Source organism: Malaclemys terrapin, chromosome 11, assembly GCF_027887155.1.
Source record: "Malaclemys terrapin pileata isolate rMalTer1 chromosome 11, rMalTer1.hap1, whole genome shotgun sequence".
NCBI lineage: Eukaryota > Metazoa > Chordata > Testudines > Emydidae > Malaclemys > Malaclemys terrapin.
The window spans coordinates 39,806,805-39,819,626 of NC_071515.1; the positions used below are offsets into that span (position 1 = coordinate 39,806,805).

The window sequence follows — 12,822 nt, forward strand, 5'->3', positions numbered from 1 at the left end:
CTTCCAGTATATGGGGAATGCCTAGCTGGTATGGGACTGGTATCTTGGCCTCTCCAGTACAAGAGGTGGAGCCAGAGGTCAATAGGTATTTAGGCACTTAATGCCCATTGATTTAAATGGGAATTAGGTACCTAAATACCTAAGAGGAGCTGGGCCAACGTGCCTTGGCAATCCTTCCTGAGCCTGAGGCTGCGCTAACGTGCCCCATGCAGGGGACAGGAAGGTAGCAGAAAACCACCTTTACTCCCAGCCTCTTCACTCCTCTGCTGTGATATACCTGGGGCTCTGACCCTAAATATGATGGTGTGATATAGAAGTTATATTGTTCCTTATCTAAAATAAATGTAACGGCCCTTGTTAGGAATGTTTGTGTTGTATAACTCACTTGGTCATGCCAAACTCATGCCAATAAAATTTCTGTACCAGCCACGTGTTCTGTATTATATACATTACCCTCCTATAATGCCACAGGGATTTCAACGAGACCATTAATGAATGAAGCTTTACAACACCCCAGTGAGGTAGCTAAATAGTATTATCATCCTCATTTTGCAGAGGGGCAAACCACAGCACAAGGAGGTTTTGATTTTTCCCATGGTATACAGAGCAAGTGAGTGGCAGAACTGGGGTTGAAACACGGAGCTCTTAAGGCACCTGATTTAATCATCAGCTACAAAGGCCAAAATTCTTCTTAAAGTTATAGTTATGAAATCTCATACTGGACAATTGCAGTATTTTTAGGGTTTAAATCCCAGATCACAGCCAATGGGAGTATGCACATGTTCCAAATTTCACCTCTGTTTAAGCGCTTCACTGGATCTGGGGCCTTGCAGTACATTTAACATTGCCTTTTTGGCTTTCAAAATTCTCTACACATTTATTAATGTCACATCAACCCAGCCAAGTCATTCTGTGCTTCTCCTCTTGGAGTCATTTGTGTTCCTTTGCTGTGATGCTCCTGAGTTGGAAATCACGTTCTCACTAGTGCTCATGCCCAACCATCTGTGCTGAACTCGCTGTTCCGCTCCGTCCTCTGGGAACAAAAGGGCTCTGATCCAACGGGCCTACTCACGCATACAGTTGAGAGTGTGTTTAAGTGCATTGTTGGATCATGACCCATGCTGCTTCCTCTTGCCAAATCTGAGGTAGAATGTTCAAAAGCACCCGACTGGGAAGCCACTTTTCAAAAGTGACTTAGCGACATACGAGCCTAAATCCCATTGACTATTTATTTATTTATTTATTAAGGCCATGGCTACAGCTACAAACTGTGATTGATGCAAATTACAGCAGCAATCAGCCGCTGAAGTTTGTGCATATGCATCTTGGTTGCTTGCATGGATGCTGCAGGTATTTACCAGGCGTGCTTGTCAATGCACCATGTGGAATACCATGTGTCAGGCACTGCCATCTGACACAATGTCTTTTGACACAACTGTGTTGTGGGGTAGAAATGAGTTGCCCAGGGATCTCTGGGCACTAGAGGGTCAACTTCCCAGTATGCAACTTTCTTCATCTGATAATGTCAGCCCATAGTTTTTGCGCCTCTTTTTTAATCCCACAAACCCATGTAGCACTTTTTAGTGTCCACCATCTCTGACAGAACCAGGGCGCCCACAGAGATGGCACTATTCTCATGAACATTGCAAACAGGACACATGATTTTCCTGATTTACAGACCCTTAGGAAGGATGGAGGATATGAGGATAGTTTATTGAGGATGTGGTGAAAAACAATTTGAAGGTTATCGGTAAAATTCACAAAGCAGCTGCAGATGGTGGAGTGCTGCTTCTGGGCCCAAGAAATGAGCACTGAATGGTGGGATCTCATCGTAATGCAGGTTTGGGACACCAAGCAGTGGCTGCAGTGCTTCTGGCTCTGAAAGGCAACAGTCCTAGGGTTTGTCAGCTGAGCTCACCCCAGCCCTCCAATGCAGGGACACCAGAATGAGAGCTGCACTGACAGTGGAGACCTGAGTGGCAAGTGCAGTCTACAGATGCGCAATGCCATCAGGGCCGGCTCCAGGCACCAGCTTAACAAGGAGGTGCTTGGGGCAGCCAAGGGAGAGGGGCGGCACCTGCGGCAATTCGGGGGCGGAGGTCCCTCACTCCCTCTTTTTTTTTTTTTTTTCGCTTGGGGCGGCAGAAATGCTGGAGCCGGCCCTGAATGCCATGTTGCTTCTGGTCAATGGGAAATCATTTTGGGGTCACAGTGGGGGACATTGTCATGCAAGTATGTAGGGCCATTAATCAATTCCTGCTATGCTGCTCTTCTGCCCCAGCTATGGTGACTATGGCCTGCCAGGGGCATGGTTGTTTGCAAGAAACAATTCAGATTTGGTTCCTATTCCCTGGGTACAAGTATAGGGCAATGGCACTGTCACTATTTTTCCACAACTGTGGTGGTTTTAGCTGATATCTCACTGCTGATGATAACAAAGGCACAGATAATGCAGCTGCTCCTGTGTCTCAAAGCTATCTGGGTCTATATGCCACTAGCTTGTTTACTGCCAGCCAAACTCATTGCAGAGTGGTATGGGGACGTGTCCTACTCTGGAAGAAGAAATAAGGCAGCTATTCCTCTAAATTTTCCAGAGAGGACTGCAAAGCATCTCCATGAAAGTTGCAGCTCGATCTTTCAGGAGGATACAAGGGACATCCCTATGTACAGTAGAACCTCAAACTCCAGATTGTAATGGATTTTTTACCAAATTCCAGAGTTACAAACACCTAACTAGACAACCACACACCCCATTTGAACTGGATGTACGCAGTCAGGCAGCAGAGACCAAAAAAAGCAAATACAGTACAGTGCTGTGTTAAACGTAAACTACTAAAAAAAAAAAAATTAATAATGGAAAGATTTGACAAGGTAAGGAAACTGTTCAGTGCTTGTTTCATCTAAATTAAGGTGGTTAAAAGCATTTTTCTTCTGCATAGTAAAGTTACAAAGCTGTATTAAGTCAATGTTCAGTTGTAAACTTTTGAAAGAACAACCATAATGTTTTGTTCAGAGTTACGAACATTTCAGAGCTATGACCAGGTTCCATTCCTGAGGTGTTTGTAACTCTGAGGTTCTACTGTACGTACACAAACTGCTCTCCATCCACTTCCCCTTCCCCCTGCCTAACCCAACAGGGGAGTGAAAAGCAGATACCAACTCTACCCCTGATTGTTGTACTGCTACCTCTTCTCACACGAGTAAAACAAGGAAAAGTTGATACCTGTGTCTTGTTAACTTGGGGATGGACTGGTCGCCATCTTTACATTTCAATATTGTGAGGAAAAATGCATGCTACACTTACTGAGGTCCCTTCCCCTTCAGTGGACTCGTCCGTGTTCAGCTGGTGCCAATGGCTAGACTATGGTGGAATCTTGAATGGTATCTCTACACAGTCTGCAGACGCAAGCCTCCCAGCCTGGATCAATAGACTTGGGTTAGCAGGGCTCATGTTAGTGCTCTAAAAATAGCTATGTAGGCAACTCTTGAAAGTTGTGGCTCGGGCTCTGAAGCTTCCCCCACTGCATCCCTAGGATTCAGAGCCCAAGCCCCAGCTTGAGCCACAACTTCAAAGTGTTGTTTGCACAGCTATTTTTAGAACATTAGTTTGAGTCCCACTACCCCCAAGACCATCAACCTGGGCTGCAAGGCTGGTGTCCGTGAGCTGTGTAAACATACCTGAAATGGCCCTGGCTCGTGGCATGCTGGAGCCCCTCACCCACTAGATGTCCCTTTCCATCTTCATAGCAGGAGTCTCTATCTCAGGCTTCTCCATGGTCTGCGGGGTGCTGATGGAGTCTCCAGCAAGTATGACATGCAGCTTCTTGTGAACATGGCCCCTACAGCACAGCACCAGATCTATTGAGCCCCTTGGTCTTACAGTACACCTGCCATAGTTCCTTCACTTTCACACAGCACTGATGCTGATCCCTATCTTAGCCCTTTGCCTGCATCCCCCATAGCGATCAGTGGCAGCAATTGGAAAAAAAAAAAAAAAGCCGCAATTGTCGGCGGCAGTTCAGCGGCAGGTCCTTCACTCCTAGTGGGAGTGAGGGACCTGCCGCCCCCGAATTGCCGCAGGTGCTGCCCCTCTCCCTTGGCCGCCCCAAGCACCTGCTTGTTAAGCTGGTGCCTGGAGCTGTCCCCCATGCAGTCTGTTCATAGATGTCCATATTTCTATGGCTGGTCTGTGGCGGTGTCTGCACAGTCCTTCTCCCCACAGGCCCAGGAGGTACAATACTGCCTGTCTACCCCAGGTGGGAATGCATCTAGTACATGGAGTTCCATCGTGGGTTGGGCAGTTGCACACAAGGGAGAGCTGCTTACTGTGTCACTGTAAGTGGGCGCTTATGTCAGCCAAAGACAAAGTTGAGCATAGACACACACACTAATAGTTTGATGCAAGGCGACTTACGTCGAGCTAACTTTGTAGTGTATGCTGTTTAGCAAATTTTTACCCCTCATCATTAAACCTGTCTGTTCTCTTTAGCTTCCGAATGGAGCTCTCTACAGAGTGTTTTTGACACCGCCTATAAAGTATGCAATCTTATAAGAAATACATGATATTAAAGCTTGCTAAATTTGAGATACCTTTCTGAAAAAAAGGTCCGTCTTCTTTCCCTCTTATGAGATCAAATCTGTGGTTTCTTTTTTTAATGCTGTTTTGAACAAATATCAAAAATTACAGGAACTGACACTTTTTCCTACTGCTTTCCAACTGTACCATCTGATGGTGTGATTTGGGAAAGGATGCTAAGAACAGTCATGTTTACATCTTTCTCACAGTGTATAATTTAACTTTCAGAAATATAAAATAAGACAGCAGAAATATTTTTACTTGTTCTTACAATGTCCAAAGTTGTTTCTTACTGTTTTTATTTGAAGGAACTAGACACAAACCTGGCTGCCTTAACCACTGCCTTTCAGAGAGCTACAGCTGAGCAAATCCGCTGCCAGGAAGAAGTGAATAGAACTAACAAGACTATTGAGCTGGCCAACAGATTAGTGAAAGGTCTGGAGGTGAGGTCCTACAGGGCAGGCTAATGAAGCAGCCTCCAGAAAGCATTTCTTTGTTATACACTATTGATCTGGCAATAACAGAGGCACTTAGCAAAGAACCTGATGAGCTGAAAAAATTATGTCATTATCATTCATTTTTTTCATAATAGAAGCATGTTTTTGACCTTTACATTTTCTTATATTTTGCCTCACGGTGGTATATATTAACTGTAAGATTACTAGTAACTAACACATCCAAGAACATTAAAAGAATGGATCTAGTGAATCGTAGGTATTGACAATGACGATGATTTAATAAGATACAATGGCTTTATTTGCAACAATTAAACAATGCTAATGATACTGCCCTTGCTTCGGGTACATACAGAATAATACAGTTTGGGCTACTTAGTTAAGTAATATGATAATTCTCTAATTAGCTCTCTGAGATGTGCAGTGGGTATTACATGAGAGAGAATAAATAATGGCAAACCAATGAATTATCAAAAATCCATATTGTCTGTTGATTCAGGTTGGCTCAGGGGAATCCATATTCACTAATGGATTTTTCATTCATCATCCAACTAGATTTTTACCTTATATATTTTTTTCAGCTATTTTATTCCATGTTAAAATTCATTTGGGGAATCTCTTGCTATAGTTTACTGGCATTATAGGTGTTGTGCAATTTGAGCCAGTCGTTTGAAGCTGACGTGGATAACCAAATATGTGGACAGCAAAAAAAAAAATCTATTTGTTATTACGTAAAATTATATTGCTCAGTCTCTCTGGCAGAACTTAAAATAAAGCACAGCATTTCCAGAAACCATAGATAGGATTGACTGACTGAAGGAGAATACAAAAGGCCCACTGTTTCTGTTTAAAGAAGTAAAATCAAATAATTTAAAATGTTAACATCCCAACTGAATTGAAAGTTCAGGGGGAGGGATAGCTCAGTGGTTTGAGCAATGGCCTGCTAAACCCAGGATTGTGAGTTCAATCCTTGAGGGGGCCACTTGGGGATCTGGGGCAAAATCAGTACTTGGTCCTGCTAGTGAAGGCAGGGGGCTGGACTCCATGACCTTTCAAGGTCCCTTCCAGTTCTAGGAGATGGGATATCTCCATTAATTATTTTTATTATTATAAAGTATAGTATATTTTTAGTGAGAAACTAATGCCTGTAAAATTAAACCACATACATAATACAGAATAATAAAGGCTCCAATACAGCAGATCTTTCAAAATTATTGCAATAAATGGTTATTCTGGAGCATCAGATATTATTTTCTTCTGCCTAATGTATCATATTGTTTGGTTCCATCATGACCCCCTGCTGTGGTTGACAAGCACTGGAATAGCAACAGAGAGATGAAAAGGGGAGGCGTATAATGAAAATAATCTAAAGGAGGAGACGGAGATGAAAGGAAAGAAAAGTTGAGTCATTCACTAGATGAAGATGACAGTCAGGTGAATTTTAATGGCAAGTCCTTCACCAGGCACCTCTCAAAGCAACAGTTCAGTGAAGAGACTGGATAGCTCAAGGGATTGGTGGTGGGATACTAAGTCTATCACCTGTACATAATTGTATCAAATTTGACCAACGTCAGTAATGACCTAAAGCTGTTATCATTGGATGGTTGTTGCATGGCCTGTATGAAGTGAATATGCGTAGACCATATCCCTAGTGACCAAGAGGATTGATTATTTTTCATCTTAATTTTTGCTGAGAACATATTATTTCATTAGCTTTATGCAGCCTTGCTGCAGTGATAGTTGCACATTGCACGAGCAAATACTAGAAAGGTAATTGTTCCCAAAATTCCCTTTGAGCAAGTGCTGCACAAGTGGATCTTTCTATTGCATCAATATGTATATTAAATTTTTTAGACTAAATGGAATTTCATCCTGAAAATCATCAGAAGAGAAAACACAAGCACTGGTTATTTGTTAGTATACTAATTCCTGGGGAAAGTACTTCCATAGTCTTGGAAGCTGAAGTTGTCTAGCCACAGGAAAAGAAACAAGGGATCAATCATGGACCAGTTAAAGTCAATAGCAAATCTTCTATTGACTCTAGTGGATGCAAGATCAAGAACCGGAAACAGGCAATGGCAGTGTAAGTTTTCCCTGCCAGTGTCACTGAGCCCTGACACAAAAGATCATCTCTAGGGCCTGAGAAGTTAGTTCTGTCTCTGTATCCCTTCCATCTTTGGCCTCTGATTGGTGCCAATAATGCTGTGGTCATCTGCTTGCTAATCACAGAACTGAGGCCACCAACTCATTTCATATAAGTCACCAAACAGCCATTTTCAACAACTTTTCCACCACTAATGCCCTGAGTTGATTTTTCACAAGTCATCTGGATATCAGAGATATTACCAGTCCCCAAAGCCAACCAGACTCAAGACAAAGCTTTAACCCTTCCCTAGAAATTTCTGCATCTATGCAGCATAGCTATCCCTTTACTACCATGCTGTTGATTGGATCTTGTCCCCCCCACTGCCAAAAGCAACCTGCAGTAGAGCAACATAACATTGAACACAGGCTATTTTGTGCAACATAATTGTATGAGGCTTGCTATGTGCGAACTCCAAACTATTTGTCTTGTTTCTAACACGTGTGAGTAACCCCACATGTTCCCAGAGCAATAACAACTTCCTTTTAGCAGTTTGTTTGTAAACAATTAATTAACAAGGATCTTTAATCCTTGTATTCTAGTCCGAAGATGTGAGATGGGTTCAGTCAGTCGCTCAGGATTGTAAACAAGAGCAAACTCTATGTGGAGATATGCTCCTACCTGCAGCTTTTATTTCTTATGCTGATTCATTTGCAAAGAGATATAGGCATGAGCTAGTTCAAAACCTGTGGATGCCTTACTAGCAGGTAATTCAAGACTTGCACACACCTTCTTAACTGAAATGCTTATACTGTTTATTTTTTTAAAAGCACAGTTAATCAGAAAAATCCAACATCTGCTGTATTTCCTTTTTTACCTGTTGATTCACCAGGTAGCTTAAATGTACTTTCTGCAAATGTCTCATTGTATAGGAAGGTAAATTTGAAAATAATAAATCAGCCAAGTGCACTCCTGAACAAGAGCAAATTATGCCACTGGCTAGTGCTTACTGTTGTTTGAAACATATTCACTAGGTGACGAGAGCTGGCCATGCAGACTAACCCAAAGACTTTGGGGAAATGGTTTGCAACCCAGAGCAATTGCCAGGCCCAGCCAGTATTCTGCTTAGTGCTGTGGCGAGAAGCTTTCCTGCTGCTTGTATGAGGGGACAGGCTGTTAATACTCTATTCTCGCCCCTCCATTGTGCACCAATGGTGCACAGAGCAAGATTTAGTGTTCGGTTATAACACTGGTTTCATGGTGAATGCTATAGTTAAGGTTGCATTGAGACTTCCATCTGAACCTGCTGTTGTATCGTGTTCATAACTTTCCTTCAGATGAAAATTTCCTTTACATCTGAAATTTTTCATGCTTGGTTTCAGTTGAAATGTGATTTTTTTTTTTTTTTTGCAAGCCTGAGTAAAATCCATTCACTGGTATTGAATTATGCAAGGATGGGGAAAAAAAGATATTTTTTCTATTGTAAAAAAGTCTTTTTTGCACATTTATGACTCACAAAAAGCTGAATGTTACAAGCTGAAACTTTCCAGGTGGTTAGTTTTGACTGAGGGCCAGTCTCCAAGCTAATTACAAAGAAAGAGAGAAAGAAAAAGTTACATATAGTGTTTTATATGATTAACTAATTTGTTTGAGATGTTTCTATTATGAATCACTTAGCGTAAGTTTAAAGTAATAATCTTATTTAAGATATTATAAAATATTATAATTACATAATACCAGTGTTTTGTGCTGCAATTTCACTGTGGCATTCCACACAGTAGCTTTTGTCTATGAAAACGTGGAAGCTCACAGTGAAAGCAGTATAGTAATTAGTGTTTTGTGAATCATGTGCTTTGACCAGAGAGAGTGCTAGGCACAGCTCAGGAGGAGAAGAGAGTGCAAAGTTGGCATTAGACTGCTTTTATCCTCTCCTGATCCTGGGGCTGTCTGGATGCCAGGCTGGCCTCAGTAAATTAGAGCAGTCTGGGGGCTACTCTAAATTATTATGCAGGCTCCCAAGAACACCAAGGGACCATCCTACCCTGTTTCCCCGAAAATAAGACAGTGTCTTATATTAATTTTTGCTCCCAAAGATGCGCTAGGTCTTATTTTCAGGGGATGTCTTATTTTTCAGAAATGAAGGATGCCTTATTATCGGGGAGGTCTTATTATCGGGGGGATGCCTTATATTACAACGAGAGGCAAAACTGTAAGTAGGCCTTATTTTCGGAGGATGTCTTATTTTCGGGGAAACAGGGTAGCAACTAAGGACTTTCGGTGTATAAAGAAAACAGTCCTCCATTTCCCCAGATATACTCTTTGCAACAATGGGTGGAATAGCAGGTGTCAAAGGAAAAGTACAGTAGCTCTGTGGCAAGGGTAGTTAATAGGCAGACTGTGGACCAAATCTGGACCTCCGGACACTTTTGAACAGACCACAGAATCTTTTTATTCTCTTATTCTTAATTTTATTTTTGTATTATTTTCTCTGGAGTTTGGATCTTGACCAAGAAATTTAGACCTTGACAAAAAAGAATTGATTATGTCTCGTCTGTGGGCTGGTTTAGCCTGTGTTAGATCAACTTTGTGCTAATACAGGGCAAAATTTGGGCCTGAATCCCTTTTTTCTTAAAAACGTGGAAATAAAATATACACATTTATATTAATGTAATAATGTTAAGGCCATAATTTGAAACACTCTACAGTCAGGATGTACAAAAAGCAGGAGGTTTTCATGGTAATTTGCCCACATGGCATGTGTAGAGCTAAATTCTGCTCTGTTATACCACCCTAATCTGCAGTAACTTATTTGAAGACAAAGGATTTCTTATAGCTATGAGACAGTGTAGCTGAGAGTGGAAATTGGCCAATCGCGTCCTGATTATACTGCTAAAGGTTTAATATACAGCCCTGTCTTTTGACTGTTTAAAATTATAACCCAATTTCTTACATTCATGTGTTGATTAGTAAAAAGTTAAGAAGCATAATGCATTTTTTTTCTGTTGATGCAGTTTGTTCTTTACAAGCATTACAAATATGTGTGAAAAGATATTGTGACACACAAGCCATTGAAACTAGCAATTTAAAAGTTAACCTTTATTACTTTAGGTCCCCATTCCAATGACGGCAGGTCTTGATCCAATCTCCATGCTGACGGATGATGCAACAATTGCTAAATGGAACAATGAAGGCTTGCCTAGCAATACATGTCCACACAAAATGCCACTATTCTTACGAACGATGAACATTGGCCTCTATTGATTGACCCCCTGCTCCAGAGGGATCAAATGGATAAAAAGCAGATATGGCTCAGATTTGAAAGTCATCCATTTGAGTCAGGCAGGATAAAAGCTAGTTGGCAGCTACCAGAATTAGTAGGAATAGGAACATTTATTTGTTGAGCTGCTGAAAAGATGCGGGGGCTAATTTTATCATGAACTGTTTTCTTTATATCCCAGGAAGCATTAAAAACTCTAATAAACTGTTTTCTTACTATATAAGTTTATCGAAGTATCCAGTGAAATAATTAACTGAGTTGTCTGCTAACATCTTCAGCACTCTGTCCATGTCTCCCCCGACCCCTGTAGATTTTTACAGGTATGTTGACATTATACAGCAGGTAGTTGTTGCTGGAGATCCTGTTTTGATAGAGAACTCAGATGTAACCATTGAACTGGTACCTGACCCACTACTTGGAAGGCATATGCTAAAGAAAGGAAGGTAAATCAGTTTGCTATCACGCCATCAGCCATCTCTCCACTTACGTTTATTTATATTTACTGTATCGTTTCATCAAAGTTCTCCGGCACCTGTGTGATTGGGTGTGCTACCATCTGGGTACTGCATTGCCCCTGAAAGGTTGGGCCCAGCTGCATCTTCCAGCTGCTTAACCCTTCCCTGTATATAGGTATATAAAATCATGAGTGGTGTGGAGAAAGTGAATAAGGAAAAGTTATTTACTTGTTCCCATAATATAAGAACTAGGAGCCATCAAATGAAATTAATGGGCAGCAGGTTTAAAACAAATAAAAGGAAGTTCTTCTTCACACAGTGCACAGTCAACCTGTGGAACTCCTTGCCTGAGCAGGTTATGAAGGCTAGGACTATAACAGGGTTTAAAAGAGAACTAGATAAATTCATGGAGGTTAAGCCCATTAATGGCTATTAGCCAGGATGGGTAAGGAATGGTGTTCCTAGCCTCTGTTTGTCAGAGGTTGGAGATGAATGGCAGGAGAGAGATCACTTGATCGTTACCTGTTAGGTTCACTCCCTCTGGGACACCTGGCATTGGCCACTGTCAGTAGACAGGATACTGGGCTGGAGGGACCTTTGGTCTGACCCAGTATGGCCATTCTTATGTTCTTATGTGTGGCTTTACACACATGACAGGGGAAAACTAAAGTGTGGGCCAGGGTTCTATCTGCACAATCCTGGCTGTACTACCCGGGGACCTTGTGAGACCCAGCTGAGTAGTGTTCCCCAACACACTGTGGAAGCAGAGAAAGAACTGTCATGCATTGCATCCCCTTCCTGTCAGTTCTTTCTCTGCGTCCACAACACCAATATGGAATCTTCCTCACTTCCCTACTGTAGCACCGGAGGGGTTATGCCAACATATGTACTGCCATGCAGTGATCAAAAATAGGCACCATTTAGCAATGCTCTTGTCTCCTCTCCCCAAGAGGAGGAGTGGCTGGAAGGGAGCCATATCCTCCACTTTATTAACTTGATTTCTTTATTTCACTATTTTGACATCGGGAGGTGTATCCCCCTCCATTCAAGTCATGTACCCTTCTCTCTGAGATAGAGACAGGCTGATATAAGTGGGTTCCTCAGCTGTTCACTCCCCTTTTATCGAGTGGCATTTCCCCCTCCTCCCCATTACAATCCTCAACCCTTTCCCTCCCTCTAGTTTAGCTGCACCTACAGCCCTTTTGCAACTACCAGGGATTCTCCCTTCCATCCCATGGCCCTGCCAGAGACTGAGAATATCCCATCTCTCTTGGTCATTGCCTCTATTGCCCAAGATTGTTTCTGACTATAGGGCTCATGCACACTAGCTTGTTATGTTACCCGGCTTGTCTAATCTCTTTAACTCGCATAACCCTGGGAAAGTTGCCATAATGCAGCTCTTACCTACAATTTAGGCAAGAGAGAACTCTATTAATGGAATAGCATAGAATTCCTTCAGTTCCTTTTCTCTACTCTTTAATCATACTGGGAGAAAGTAGTTAGTGAGCTACAGTAACAAATTCCTGACTCTTGAAATTTAGTTCTAATTACAGCAGCTCCCAGATCCCTAATCAAACAGGTCAAACTGAGGAACAAAGTGGAGTCATCACAATCCTCACATTCCTGTCCTGATCCTTTCACCTTTTTTCTCTTGTTATCTTAATTTCCCCACTTAACTTTAAATCTTACTTCTCAGTTTGTCTACCTATTGAGAACAGCCTTCTTAAGGGCTAGTCTACACTGGCAACACTAAAGCGCTGCCGCGCCAGCGCTTTAACATGGCTTGTGTGGTCATGGCAGAGTGCTCTAAAAAAACCCACCTCCATGAGGGGCGTAGCTACCAGCATTGGTGCACTGTCTACCCTGGCGCTTCACAGTGCTGAAACTTGCTGCACTCAGGGGAGGGGGTGTTTTTTCATGACACCCCCACAGCGCAACTACATGCAGAATCCTCCCTACTGATACACTGGTATACT

At 42.2% G+C, this 12,822-nt stretch overlaps 1 pseudogene; it reads left to right on the forward strand.

Annotated features, from left to right (window-relative positions):
- Window positions 1–12,822, forward strand: part of LOC128845246 (dynein axonemal heavy chain 11-like) — a 233,488-nt pseudogene that overhangs the window by 187,379 nt on the left and 33,287 nt on the right.